This window comes from Phascolarctos cinereus, unplaced genomic scaffold, assembly GCF_003287225.1.
Source record: "Phascolarctos cinereus isolate Bilbo 61053 unplaced genomic scaffold, phaCin_HiC Scaffold_4;HRSCAF=312, whole genome shotgun sequence".
Taxonomy (NCBI): domain Eukaryota; kingdom Metazoa; phylum Chordata; class Mammalia; order Diprotodontia; family Phascolarctidae; genus Phascolarctos; species Phascolarctos cinereus.
The window spans coordinates 669,835,095-669,847,802 of record NW_027555847.1 but is presented as its reverse complement, the minus strand read 5'-3'; the positions used below and the strand labels follow the sequence as shown (position 1 = coordinate 669,847,802).

At 37.5% G+C, this 12,708-nt stretch overlaps 1 protein-coding gene across 1 annotated transcript in view; it reads right to left on the bottom strand.

Moving 5' to 3' along the window:
- The window catches only part of LOC110196196 (cytochrome P450 4F3-like), a 46,509-nt gene extending 34,308 nt beyond the window's left edge, over positions 1–12,201 (bottom strand). The window contains exon 1 of the mRNA XM_078154048.1: positions 12,024–12,201. The gene's annotated coding sequence lies outside the window, so the exon portion shown is untranslated. The remainder of the gene's footprint in view (positions 1–12,023) is intronic.
- Between the last annotated feature and the right edge of the window lie 507 nt (positions 12,202–12,708).

Here is a 12,708-nt window from a genome sequence, read left to right as displayed (position 1 = left end):
TCCTTCCATTCATTCTTTCTATCCATTGTGTCTCTAACCCCACTCCCTCCAAACTTCCCTATTTCTGCGAGGATACCACAATCCTTCCAGTCACCCAGGTTCACGACCTCAGACTCTTCCTAGTCTCTTCCTTACCTAGCCCACCTCCCTCCCCCATCAAATCGGATGTGAAGACCTGTTCCTCCTGCTTGCACAACATCCTTGGCATCTATTTCCTTCCTTCTTCTCCCAAGACCTCTTCTCAGAGATGACTTGCTCAGGCCATGGAAAATTGCAAAGTGCTGTCAATCAGAAAGTACAAGAAACAATTCCCCACCCCTGCCCCTTCAGACTGCTTAGAACTTCGATTAAAATAGGAATCTACCAGATGCCTCAGTCAGGGCTTCTCCAAGTCGGGGCCTCTCTGCTCTACACAGACACAGACACACAGACACACAGACACACACACACACACACACACACACACACACACACACACACACACACATACCCTGGCCCTAACCTACCATGCCAGCCTCACTGCCACATCATTCTCCCTCCCACATTCTGCAATCCCACTAAACTGTCCTCTCTGTTCCTCACATAAACCATTCCACCTCCTATCTCCAGGCCTTTGCACTGGCCATACCCTATGCCTAGAACACCCTCTTTCCTTACCTCCACATCCTAGGGTCCCTCTCTTCCTTCCAGATGCAGCTCAGACACCATCTTCTACATCAAGCCTTATCTGATCCCCCATCACCTCCTCCTCAGCATCTAGGGCCTTCCTTCCCTCCCAGACCACCTTGGATCTATTTTGTATATATTTGAATTTATTAACTTTATACTGATGCTGGACAAGTTTTTTTCTTAAATTTTTTTTTATTTTAGACAAATGCTAAAACTTAAATACATAATAAGAAAAGAAAAAGAAACTTAAATATTAAAAAAAACAAAAAAAAGTCATGTGCACAGCAGAACATAGGAGAGCATTCAAGATACATAGCAATAACTTTTCATTTCAAGAAATCCTGTATATTAAATACTGTGCATTATGTTGAAAGCTGTCCATCTTTTCTTTGCTTCCTTGTCAGTTTTCTTTTGTTCTCTGCTGTATACTTTTTACTCTGTTCCCTTTTTCTCCTCCCTCCCTCCCCCCTACCTGCCATCCAAAGGCTAATTGAGCATTGGATGTATTTATATATAGGTATTGATATTCACATACACACACACATATACACATACATACATACATACATACATATAAACATATACGTCCCCTAAGAGATTCTACTCCTAATTGTTTTTGTGCTTGTGCATATCTCTTTTTTTCCTATCTCTCCTAACTCCTCTACTTTACTTCTACCTTACCCTCCTATTACTTAACCTACCCCAACTCTAGCAATCTTTCCCTTATTATCCCATTCCCCTAAATCTAAACTCCCTTCTATATCTCCTTTTAACCTATTCCCACACCTTCCCCTCTAAAATCCCTCCTTTATTTTCTCCCCCCTCCCTATCCCCTTAGAGTTTTATTTCTTTTGAATTTAAGACTTTTGATACTCTTCTAAATGTATATGTATTTTCCCCTCTTAAACTCATTTCCAGTGAGTAGGTTTCCAAAACTAATACCCTACCCTCCCCTATTTAATTCCTCTGTATTGGTTCGTCCTCTTGTACTTCATTTATAAAAGATAATTACTCTTTTAGCTTGAATGGTTTTACTTTTTGAAGTCATATCACACTCAAGTCTACCCCAATCTTCCTTATAACTTACCTAATTACTAGTAACAATCCTAGACATAGGTTTTACATTATTCATACATAAAAAGTAAACATTCTATCCTTATTTAGTCCCTTGTAATTGGTCATCGGCATGTACCTTATGTTTCTCTGGGCTCTTGTATGTTAAATCTTCTATTGAGTTCAGGATTTTGTTTTGTTTTTAAAAAAAACCTGAAAGTCTGACAATTGATCAAGTATCCCCTTTTTTTCCCTTCAGAATTATACTTAGCTTTGCTGGGTATGATATTTTCAGCCAAAAGCCCAGTTCTTTCGTTCTTTGGTATATAGTGTTCCTAGACCTGTGATCTTTTAGTGTTGCCACTGCTAGGTCTTGTGTGATTCTAATTGTGGTACTGCCATAACTAAATTGTTTTTTTCTTGTTGCTCATAATATTTTGTTTTTGATCTGGGGGTTTCAGAATTTGACTACAATAGTCCTGCGAGGATCTCTTTCAGGTGGTGATCAGTGGATTTTTTCTATTTCTACTTTCCCCTCTTGTTCTAATGTTTCAGGACAATTTTCTTTAATCATTTCTTGTATTATTGTATCAAGATTCTTTTTTTTAATCAGAATTTTCAGGTAGTCCAATTATTCTTATGTTTTCTCTTTTTGATCTGTTCTCCAGATCTGTTGTTTTTCTTATGAGATGTTTCACATTCTCTTCTATTTTTTTTTCATTCTTTGTATTTTGTTTTATTATTTCTTTATTTCTTGTAACTTCGCTGGCTTCCCCTTGCCCAATTCTGATTTTCAAAGTCATTTTCTTCCTTAAGATCCTGGATCTCCTTTGCTAATTGCTTGACTTTCTTTTCATAATCTTGTTTTTCTTGCATTATTCTTATTTTTCTTTTTAGTTTTTCCTCAATCTCTCTCATTTGATTTTTAAAGTCTTTTTAAGTTCTTCAATGAATTCTTTTTGGGCAGGTGACCATTTGACATTACTCTTTGGGGTAGAAGAGGGTTTCTTTACTTCAGTATCCTCCTCTGAAGACAACTCTGATCTTCTCTATTCCCATAGTAGCTCTCTATGGTTGGATTCTTTCTCCTTTGCCAGTGACCATTTTTTTTGGTAATAATTTAGTTTTTATAATCACCTCTAGTCCTAGGGTATGGGGGATGGTGCTTCTAATCTTCTTCAATTCTCCCTTCTGACCTTGAACTCAAAACAAGACCTCTAGCCTCCTGTAAGTGCCCATAGCAGAGGCCTCCCCACCCCACTGCTTCTGCACTCACCAGGCATGTGGTTCCCTTTCCCACCATGTCTCTGCAGCATAGCTGGGTCTGGCATTCCTTCTTAGCAGAGATTCCCTAGATTTTCCCCAGACTAACTCCCCTCACTGTCTTGGGGGTACAAATTCTTGTGGCTGGGGCTGAGGCAGCCTCCCCAAACCAGCTAACCCTAGGGCTTGCCCCTTGTTGTTTAAGCAGTTTGCCCCTTGTTGTTAAAGCAGACCCTAGCCTGGAGGTATATACTCTTCACAGGAAAGAAATCCCATCCAGGATTTTTCTTCAGATCTTCTCCAATTGTCCTAGGAGGACCCCTCTTCTGACCCTATTCTTAGAAGTTTTCTCAGCTCTATGTTCGCCCAGAGGCACTATTTTATCTCTTTTGTGGAGGAAAATCTTGAAAGCTTGAAATTTTCTGACCTATTCTGCCATCTTCCCAGAATCCTCTCCTGATGATAGATAAGTTTTTATATGTACTTGTGGTATCCCCCATTAGAATGTAAGCACCTTGCGAGTACTGATTGTTCCACTCTGTACTCGTATTCCCTGCTCCTAGTACAGTTCCTGATGCGTTGTAGCCACTTACTGATTGATTGCCACCAGTGGCTTCTTCCCAGAAGTCCTAGGGTCTTTCTCTGCACCAAGTGAATTTGTCTTGAATAATTGTTTTGGCACAATACCAGCAACATTGTGTGATGGTCAACTATGAACGACTTAGCTCTTCTCAGCTACACAATGATCCCGGACAATTCCAAAGGATTCAGAATTGAAAGTGCTATCCACCTCAAGAGAAAGAACTGCTGGAGTCTGAATGCAGATCAAAGCATACTATTTTTCACTTTTTTGTGTGTTTTTTTCTTTTAGCCTGTTTCCTTTTTCTCAACATACTAATATAGAAATATGTTTTACATCATTACACATACATAACCTGTATCAAATTGCTTACCATCTTAGGGATGGGGAGGGAAGGAAGGGAGGGAGAAAATTTGGAAATCAAACTTTAAAAAAATGAATGTTAATAATTGTCTTTACATGTCATTGGAAAACAATAAAAGACTATTTTTAAAAATTTAAAAAGTTAAAAAAAGAAAAAGAAAATTTGGTTTGAGAGCACATTTCATGCCCCTTGACCTGGACACAAAAATTACTCTAACTCTGCATCATTTACAGGCCTTCATTCCTTTCTCCCAAGGACTGTGGCAGTGGCTTCCTAATTTTCTTCCTGACTCCTCTCTCTCCCCACTCCAATCTAACCTCGACACAGCTGCCAAAGTGATATTTCAAAACATATCTGACCATGTCATTTCCCAACTAAAAAATTTTTAGGGAACTGCTTGTTGCTTCTAAGATAAAAATACAAATTCCCTCAATTTCTTAGAATTCCTAGTTTCCTTCAAAGCTTAAGTGCTTCCTTTTACAGAAAGTCTTTGACCCTTCCCCTGCCAACTGCCTCCACCACAAATTCATATATATACATATATATATACATATATATACATATATATACATATATGTGTGTGTGTTTGTGTGTGTGTGTGTGTATATAGATAGATAGATAGACAGACAGACAGATAGATAGATAGATAGATATTGCATATTTTACACAAAATATTATTGTATATTTTGCTTCCTTGATAGAATCCTTGAGAGCAAAGCATGTTTCTTTTTCAACCTGTGTCTTCACCTATGCCTAGGACAGTGCCATAACTTCAGTAAGTACTTAATAAATGCTTGCTGATTAGTATACCCATAGAATGCCCCTCTATTGATGACTACAGCTGTAAATCAGCCTAAGTGGAGGTGATGTTCTAGAAAGGTGGTGCGTGTAGCTAGCTATTTCCCATTTGGGCTGCTGGTGGTTCCTTTTTTACTTCATATGTCTAGCATGTGCTTGTACTGTTAGAAGCAATGGCAGAGAAGCAACAAGGTGGAAGGTTTCTACAAAGGTTGCGTAGATAAGTCAAATCTGGCAAAGTTGTCTTAAGTAAACAGTAGAAGGGAACAGCAACAGCCAGGGGAATGAGGAAAGGACTCTGGGTGTGGAAAGTGGCACTCAGTTAAGCCTGAAAAGGAGTTAGAATTCAAATCTGAGTTCAAATCAAATACTTACTAGCTGTATGACCCTGGGCAAGTCACTTAACCCTGTTTGCCTCTATTTCCTCATCCATAAAATGAGCTGGAGCAGGAAATGGCAAACCACTCCAGTATCTTTTTTATTTTTTTATTTTCTATAAAAATTTATTTTTTTCAGCATTCACTTTCATAAGATTTTGAGTTCCAATTTTTTTCTCCCCCCTCCCCCTCCCCCTCCCCAAGATGGCATGCAATTAGATATAGGCTATACATGTACAATTGAATTAAACATATTTCCACATTAGTCATGTTGTGACAGAAGAATCAGAATAAAAGGGAAAAACCACAAAAAAGAAAAAAAAGAGAAAATAGAACGCTTCAATCTGCATTCAGACTCCACAGTTCTTTCTCTGGATGTGGATAGCATTTTCCATTATGAGTCTTTTGGAATTATCTTAGATCATTGTATTGCTGAGAAGAGTTAAGTCTATCAAAATTGATCATTGCACAATGTTGTTATTACTGTGTACAATATTCTCCCGATTCTGCTCACTTCACTCAGCATCAGTTCATGTAAGACTTTCCAGGTTTTTCTGAAATCTGCCTGTTCATCACTTCTTATAGAACAATAGTATTCCATTACATTCATATACTAGAACTTGTTCAGCCATTCCCCAATCAATGGGCATCCCCTCAATTTCCAATTCTTTGCCACCACAAAAAAAGTTGCTATAAACATTTCTGTGCATGTGAGCCATTTTCCCCTTTTTTATGATCTTTTCACAATACAGACCTAGTAGTGGTATTGCTGGATCAAAGGGCATGCAGAGTTTTATAGCCCTTTGGGCATAGTTCCAAATTGCTCTGCAGACTGGTTGAATCAGTTCACAACTCCACCAAAAATGCATTAGTGTTCTAATTTTCCTACATTTCCTACAACATTTATCATTTTCCTTTTTGTCATATTAGCCAATCTGATAGGTATGAGGTAGTTCCTCAGAGTTGCTTTAATTTGCATTTCTCTAATCAATAGTGATTTAGAGCATTTTTTCATATGACTAGTGATAGCTTAACTTTCTTCATCTGAAAATTGCCTGTTCATATCATTTATCAGTTGTAACTCTCAAGAATTGTATTTTATTATTGCATTTAGAAGGCTATACATAGAGAGATGATGTGAGTGTAAGTTGACTTTGATGTGATGATAAAAATTGAATTAATTAAGGGGTGAAAAAAGGATTATACTGGGAAAAGAGGAAAGGAGGAGACAGAATAGGATAAATTTCATCACATGAAGAGGCACAAAGACCTACTACATAGAGGGAAAGGGGGGGGCGAGCATTGCTTGAACCTTACTCTCATTAGATTTGGCTCAAAGAGGGAATAAAATATACATACAGTTGATTATAGAAATCTATCTTGCTCTTAGGGAAGTAGGAGAAGAAAGAAAAGGGATGGTGTGGATAGAAGAGAGGGCAGAAGTAGCAAGGGAAAGGAGAAAGAAAAGGGAGGGAGTAGATAGAAGGGAGGGCAGGTTGAGGGAGGCAGTGGTCAGAAGCAAAGCACTAGTGAATAGGGAAAAGGTGAAAGCAGAGAGAAAAAAATAAACAAGAGGGAAAATATGATGGAGAGAAAGATGCAGTCAGTAATCAAAACCATGAATGTGAATGGGATGAACTCTCCTGTAAAACAGAAGTAGATTGCAGAGTGGATTAAAAACAGTAATCCTACAATATGTTGTTTACAAGAAACACATTTGAAGAAGAGAGGTACACAGAGAGTAAAGGTAAAAGGCTAGAGGAAAATATATTATGCATCAGCTGAAGTAAAAAAAAAAGTGTGGGTAGCAATACTGATCCAAGGAAAACAAAAGTAAAAATACATCTAATTAAAAGAGATAAGGAAGGAAACTACATCTTGCTAGAAGGTACCACAGACAATGAAGTAATATCATTATTAAATATATATGCAGCGTATATGAGAAGTTAAGTGAGTTACAGGAAGAAAAAGACAGTAAAACTATACTAGTGGGGGACTTCAACCTCCTTCTCTTAGAACTAGATAAATCTAACCACAAAATAAACAAGAAAGAAGTTAAGGAGGAGAATAGAATTTTAGAAAAGTTAGATATGGTAGCCCTCTAGAGAAAACTGAATGTGGATAGAAAGGAATATACCTTTTTCTCAGTGGTACATGGTATCTACACAAAAAATGACCATATACTAGGGCATAAAAACCTCACCATCCAATGCAGAAAGGTAGAAATATTAAATACATCCTTTTCAGATCATGAAGCAATAAAAATTACATGTAATAAAAGGCCAAAAATTAATTGGAAACTAAATAATCTAGTCATAAAGAATGAGTTGGTCAAACAATAAATTATAGAAACAATCAATAACTTCATCCAAGAGAATGACAATAATGAGACAACATACCAAAACTTGTGGCATACAGCCAAAACACTTCTTACGGGAAAATTCGCATCTCTAAATGCTTGCATGAATGAAATACGGAAAGAGGAGATTAATGAATTGGGTATGCACCTAAATCAGCTAGAAAAAGAACAAATCAAAAATCCACACTTAAATACCAAATTAGAAATCCTGAAAATGAAAGAAGAAGTGGATAAAATGGAAATTAACAAAACTATTTAACTAATAAAACTAAGAGCTTGTTTTATGAAAAAAATAAAATAGATAAACTTTTGTTTAATTTGATTTTTTTAAAAAAAAAGAAGAAAAAGAAATTACCAGTGTCAAAAATAAAAAGGGTGAATTTACCATCAATGAAGAGGAAATTAAAACAATAATTAGGAGTTAGTTTGCCCAAATGTATGCCAATAAATCTGACAGTCTAAGTGAAATGAATAACCTCATTTCAGAAAAAGAAATAGAACATGGAATTAATGAACTCCCTAAGAAAAAATCTCCATTGCCAGATGGATTTACAAGTGAAGTCTACCAAACATTTAAAGAACAATGAATTCCAATACCATATAAACTATCTGGAAAAATAAGTGGAGATGGAATCCTACCAAATTCTTTTTGTAATACAAAGATAGTGCTGATACCTAAACAAGGAAGAGCCAAAACAGAGAAAGAAATTATAGACAAATTTCCCTAATGAATATTGATGCAAAAATTTAAAATAAAGCATTAGCAAAGAGATTACAGCAAATTATTACAAGGATAATACGCTATGACCAGGTGGGATATATACCAAGAACGCAGCGTAGTTCAATATTAGGGAAACTATCAGTATGATTGACCACATCAATGACAAAATTAACAGAAATCATATGATTATCTCAATAGATGCAGAAAAATACAACACCCATTCCTATTAAAAGCACTAGAGACCATAGGAATAAAAGGAGTTTTCCTTAAAATGATTAGTATCTAACTAAAACCATCAGCAAACATTATATGTAATGGGAATAAACTACCAGCACTCCCAATATGATTGAGGGTGAAACATTAATAATGAAACATTATCATCACTGTTATTCAATATTTTACTAGAAATGTTAGCTTTAGCAATAATAGAAGAAAAAGAAATGGAAGGAATTAGAATAGGTACTGAAGAAACAACAGCATCACTCTTTGCAGATGATATGATGATATACTTAGAGAAGCCTAGAAAATCAACTAAAAAACATTACTTGAAAAAAATAACAACTTTAGCAAAGTTGCAAAATATAAAATAAACCCACATAAATCACTGGCATTTTTATGCATTACTAACAAAGTCTAGCAGCAAGACATAGAAAGAGAAATTCTATTTAAAGTTATTGTAGACATTATAAAATATCTGGGAGTCTACCTGCCAAGACAAACTCAGGAACTATATGAACACAATTACAAAACACTTTTCACATAAATAAAGTTAGATCAAAGTAATTGAAAAAATATCAGTTGCTCATGGGTAGGCTGAGATAAGATCATAAAAATGAAAATTTTGCCTAAATTAATTTACTTAGTGACATACCAATCAAACTACTGAAAAACTATTTTATAGAGCTAGACAAAATAATAACAAAATTCATCTGGAAGAACAAAAGGTCCAAAATATCAAGGGAATTAATGAAAAGAAATGCTAGAAAAGGTAGCCATACCAGGTCTAAAACTGTACTATAAAGCAGTAATCATCAAAAGTACTTAGTACTGGCTAAGAAATGGAGTGCTTGATTAGTGGAATGGGTTAGGTACACAAGACATAGTAGCAATGACTATAGGAATCTACTGTTTGATAAACCCAAAAACTCTACTTTCTGGGATGAGAACTCACTTTTTCACAAAAACTGTGGGGAAAACTAGAAAATAGCATGGCAGAAACAAGGCATAGGCCAAGATCTTATACCATATACCAAGCTAAGGTCAAAATGGGTATGTGATTTAGACATAAAGGTCATATTATAAACAAATTAAAAGAGCAAGGAATAGTTTACTTGTCAGATCTATGGAGAACAGAAGAATCTGTGACCAAACAAGAGATAGAGAGCATTATAAAATGCAAAATGAATGATTTTGATGACATTAAATTAAAAAGGTTTCACAAAAAAAGCCAATGCAACCAAGATTAGAAGGAAAGCAGAAAGCTGGGGAACAATTGTTATAGCCAGTGTTTCTGATAAAGGCCTCATTTCTAAAACACATAAAGGACTGAGTAAAATTTATTAGAATACATGTCATTCCCCAATAGATAAATGGTCAAAGGATATGAACAGGCAGTTTTCAGATAAAGAAATTAACGCTAACTATAGTCATATGAAAAAAATACTCTAAATCACTATTGATTAGAGAAATGCAAATTAAAACAACTCTGAGGTACCACCTTATACCTACCAGATTGGCTAATATGACAAAAAATGAAAATTATAAATGTTAGAGAACATGTGAGAAAATTGGGACACTAATGCATTGTTGGTGGAGTTGTGAACTGATTCAATCACTCTGCAGAGCAATTTGGAACTATGCCCAAAGGGCTATAAAAAATGTGCATACCCTTTGACTCAGCAATAGCACTATTAGGGCTGTATCCCAAAAAGATCATACAAATGGGAAAAGGAGCCACATGTACAAAAATATTTATAGCAGCTCTTTTTGTGGTGGCAAAGAATTAGAAATTGAGGACATATCCATCAATTGGGAGAATGGCTAAACAAGTTGTGATATATGAATGTAATGGAATACTATTGTTCCATAAGAAATGATGAGCAGGCAGATTTCAGAAAAACCTAGAAAGACTTGCATGAACTGATGCTGAGTGAAGTGAGCAGAATCAGGAGAATACCATACACAGTAACAACAACATTGCACAATGATCAATTTTGATAGACTTAACTCTTCTCAGCAATACAATGATCTAAGACAATTAATTACAAGACTCATGATGGAAAATGCTATCCACATGCAGAGAAAGAATTACGAAGTCTCAGTGTAGATCAAAGCATACTATTTTCTCTTTTTTTGTTTGTGTTTTTCTTTCTGGTGGTTTTTCCCTTTAGTTCTGATTCTTTCATAACATGATTAATATGCAAATATGTGTAATATAATTGTACATGGATAGCCTATATTAGATTGCAGACCATCTTGGGGAGGGGGAAAAAATCTAGAACTCAAAATCTTGTAAATGTGAATGTTGAAAACTAAAAATTAAATAAATATTGAAAATTATACATACATATATACATACATACATACATATGTGTGTATTATAGTGGCTTATTTAAAATTTCTTTTTGTTATTTTTTCCCTCTCTAAAAAAAACATTACAGCAATGTAAATGTAAAGAATGAAAGGAAGTCAAAACAGAAGGCTGGGCAATTGTAAAGGCCAAGCTTGAGCTCAGTGAAGAGTTTTGAGAAGCCACCTACTTCCCTGCTTTGCAGAGGCCTGGAACCAAAGATGTCGACATATTGCTTGTTTTTCTCCATGATTCTTTTTTTTTTCTTTGTTTTAGGAGATGACCCTTGGGGGGGGCATGGGAGATTAAGTGGGAAGTTGGTAACAGGATTCCCTCCCCCCAGGTGTCAAGGGAGGGGAAGGAGAAAGGGCAGAAGAAAATAAGCATTTGGAGAGAGAGAGAGTGAGAGAGAGAGAGAGAGAGAGAGAGAGAGAGGAGAGAGAGAGAGAGAAATTTGAATCTTACAACAGCCCAAGGAGTTAGGTACTACTGATATTTTTATCTGCCTTTTAGAGAGAAGGAAACTGAGGCTCACAGAGGTTGTGACTTATCCAAGGGTACTAGGAAAGAGACGGAAGGAAGAACAGGAGAGAAGTCGACAACTAGGCAGCAGCAGCAGCACCTGGCTTCACACCTAAGTCTTCCCTGATCCCTATTTTGGGTCCTTTTCCACTAGCCAAGCTGCCAAACTCTCCTTGGGGACCCTCAGGGAAACACGGGACTCTGATTCACTCAGATCTCCAGCAAATGTGATTCAAGTATGCCTGTCTCTGGAGACTGGAGATTCTGAGACTGCCAGCGGAGTTTTTCTTCTGGAGAAGACATAGAGTCTTTCCCTATTTCCAGTCTCTTTTTTCTTTCTTATCTCAACTGACCCCGGTCCAGCCCAGATCTTCAGAGCTGAATGAAAGTCTCACAGAAGAGAGAACAAAACAGTGACTCAGCAGACCTAGGTCAGATGGGGGCAGGGTATCTGGGGAAGAATGGGCCCTGTGTCGACCTCCTAGTCAAGCCTGTTTGCAGGGAGAATTACCAGAGCTCTGAATTTCTACCAACCTCCAAACTTTTCCCCAACTCCTGGGTCCTCTGCCTCTCCCCATCCCCCACCTCACCAGCTTCTCCTTCGGTCCTCCTCTTTGTGCTCCTCTGTGTTCCATCTCCTCATATTTCTCTATCCCACCCTGTTCCCCACCAGGCCCACCCCTGTCATCATCAGCCCGGATGGGATACTCCTGCTCCAGACTCCATTTTGAGTCTTTTCAGACAGTACCTGGTAAATCCTCTTCTGATGAAGGTAGCTCTGGGGTCAGTTCTGGATGTCACTGTTTTGATGTCTTGGGATCCCACTCGCTGCTCACTCTGACCCCAAAACAAGGAAAATGTTGTATATTCTCTTTCTCCCTCTTACCAACTTCTCTCTGCCTCAGACTCCACCTCTGCAGGCAAAAAAAAAGACAGAAGAAGTCTGAATGAGTCACTGGAATCTGATTGGAGCCAGGAAAGGGGAGGGCTGGGGCCAGTCAGAAAAAAGAGGAGAGGGGTTAATGAGAACAAAAGATGAAGCAGTAGGTGAAAGGGTAGGAGAATTAATAACCCAGGCCCTTAAGGTCACTCTCCACTGACTTCAGAGCTCCCTCACACCCCTCCTCCTGATCTCCTTCTCTCCTCTCTTTTTCTCTTCCTTCCCCCACCATTCTGTCCCAGTTGCACATACGAAGACAGCCCCTACAACATCGAACCACCCCTATTCTGTCCTACTCTCCCCCCACAGACTCTCCTCTCCTCCTTTGCTGTCTCCCCACTTTTCTCCTCTTCTTCCTTCCCTCTCTTTCCTTCCTCATACCTTCATCACTTGTCTTCCCTTTCTCTCCCTGTCTCCTTTTTCCTCTGAATCATCTTCTCCTATTTCCTCCCCTTCCTGCCTCTCTGTCCCAACCCGGTAGATTGAACGGCAG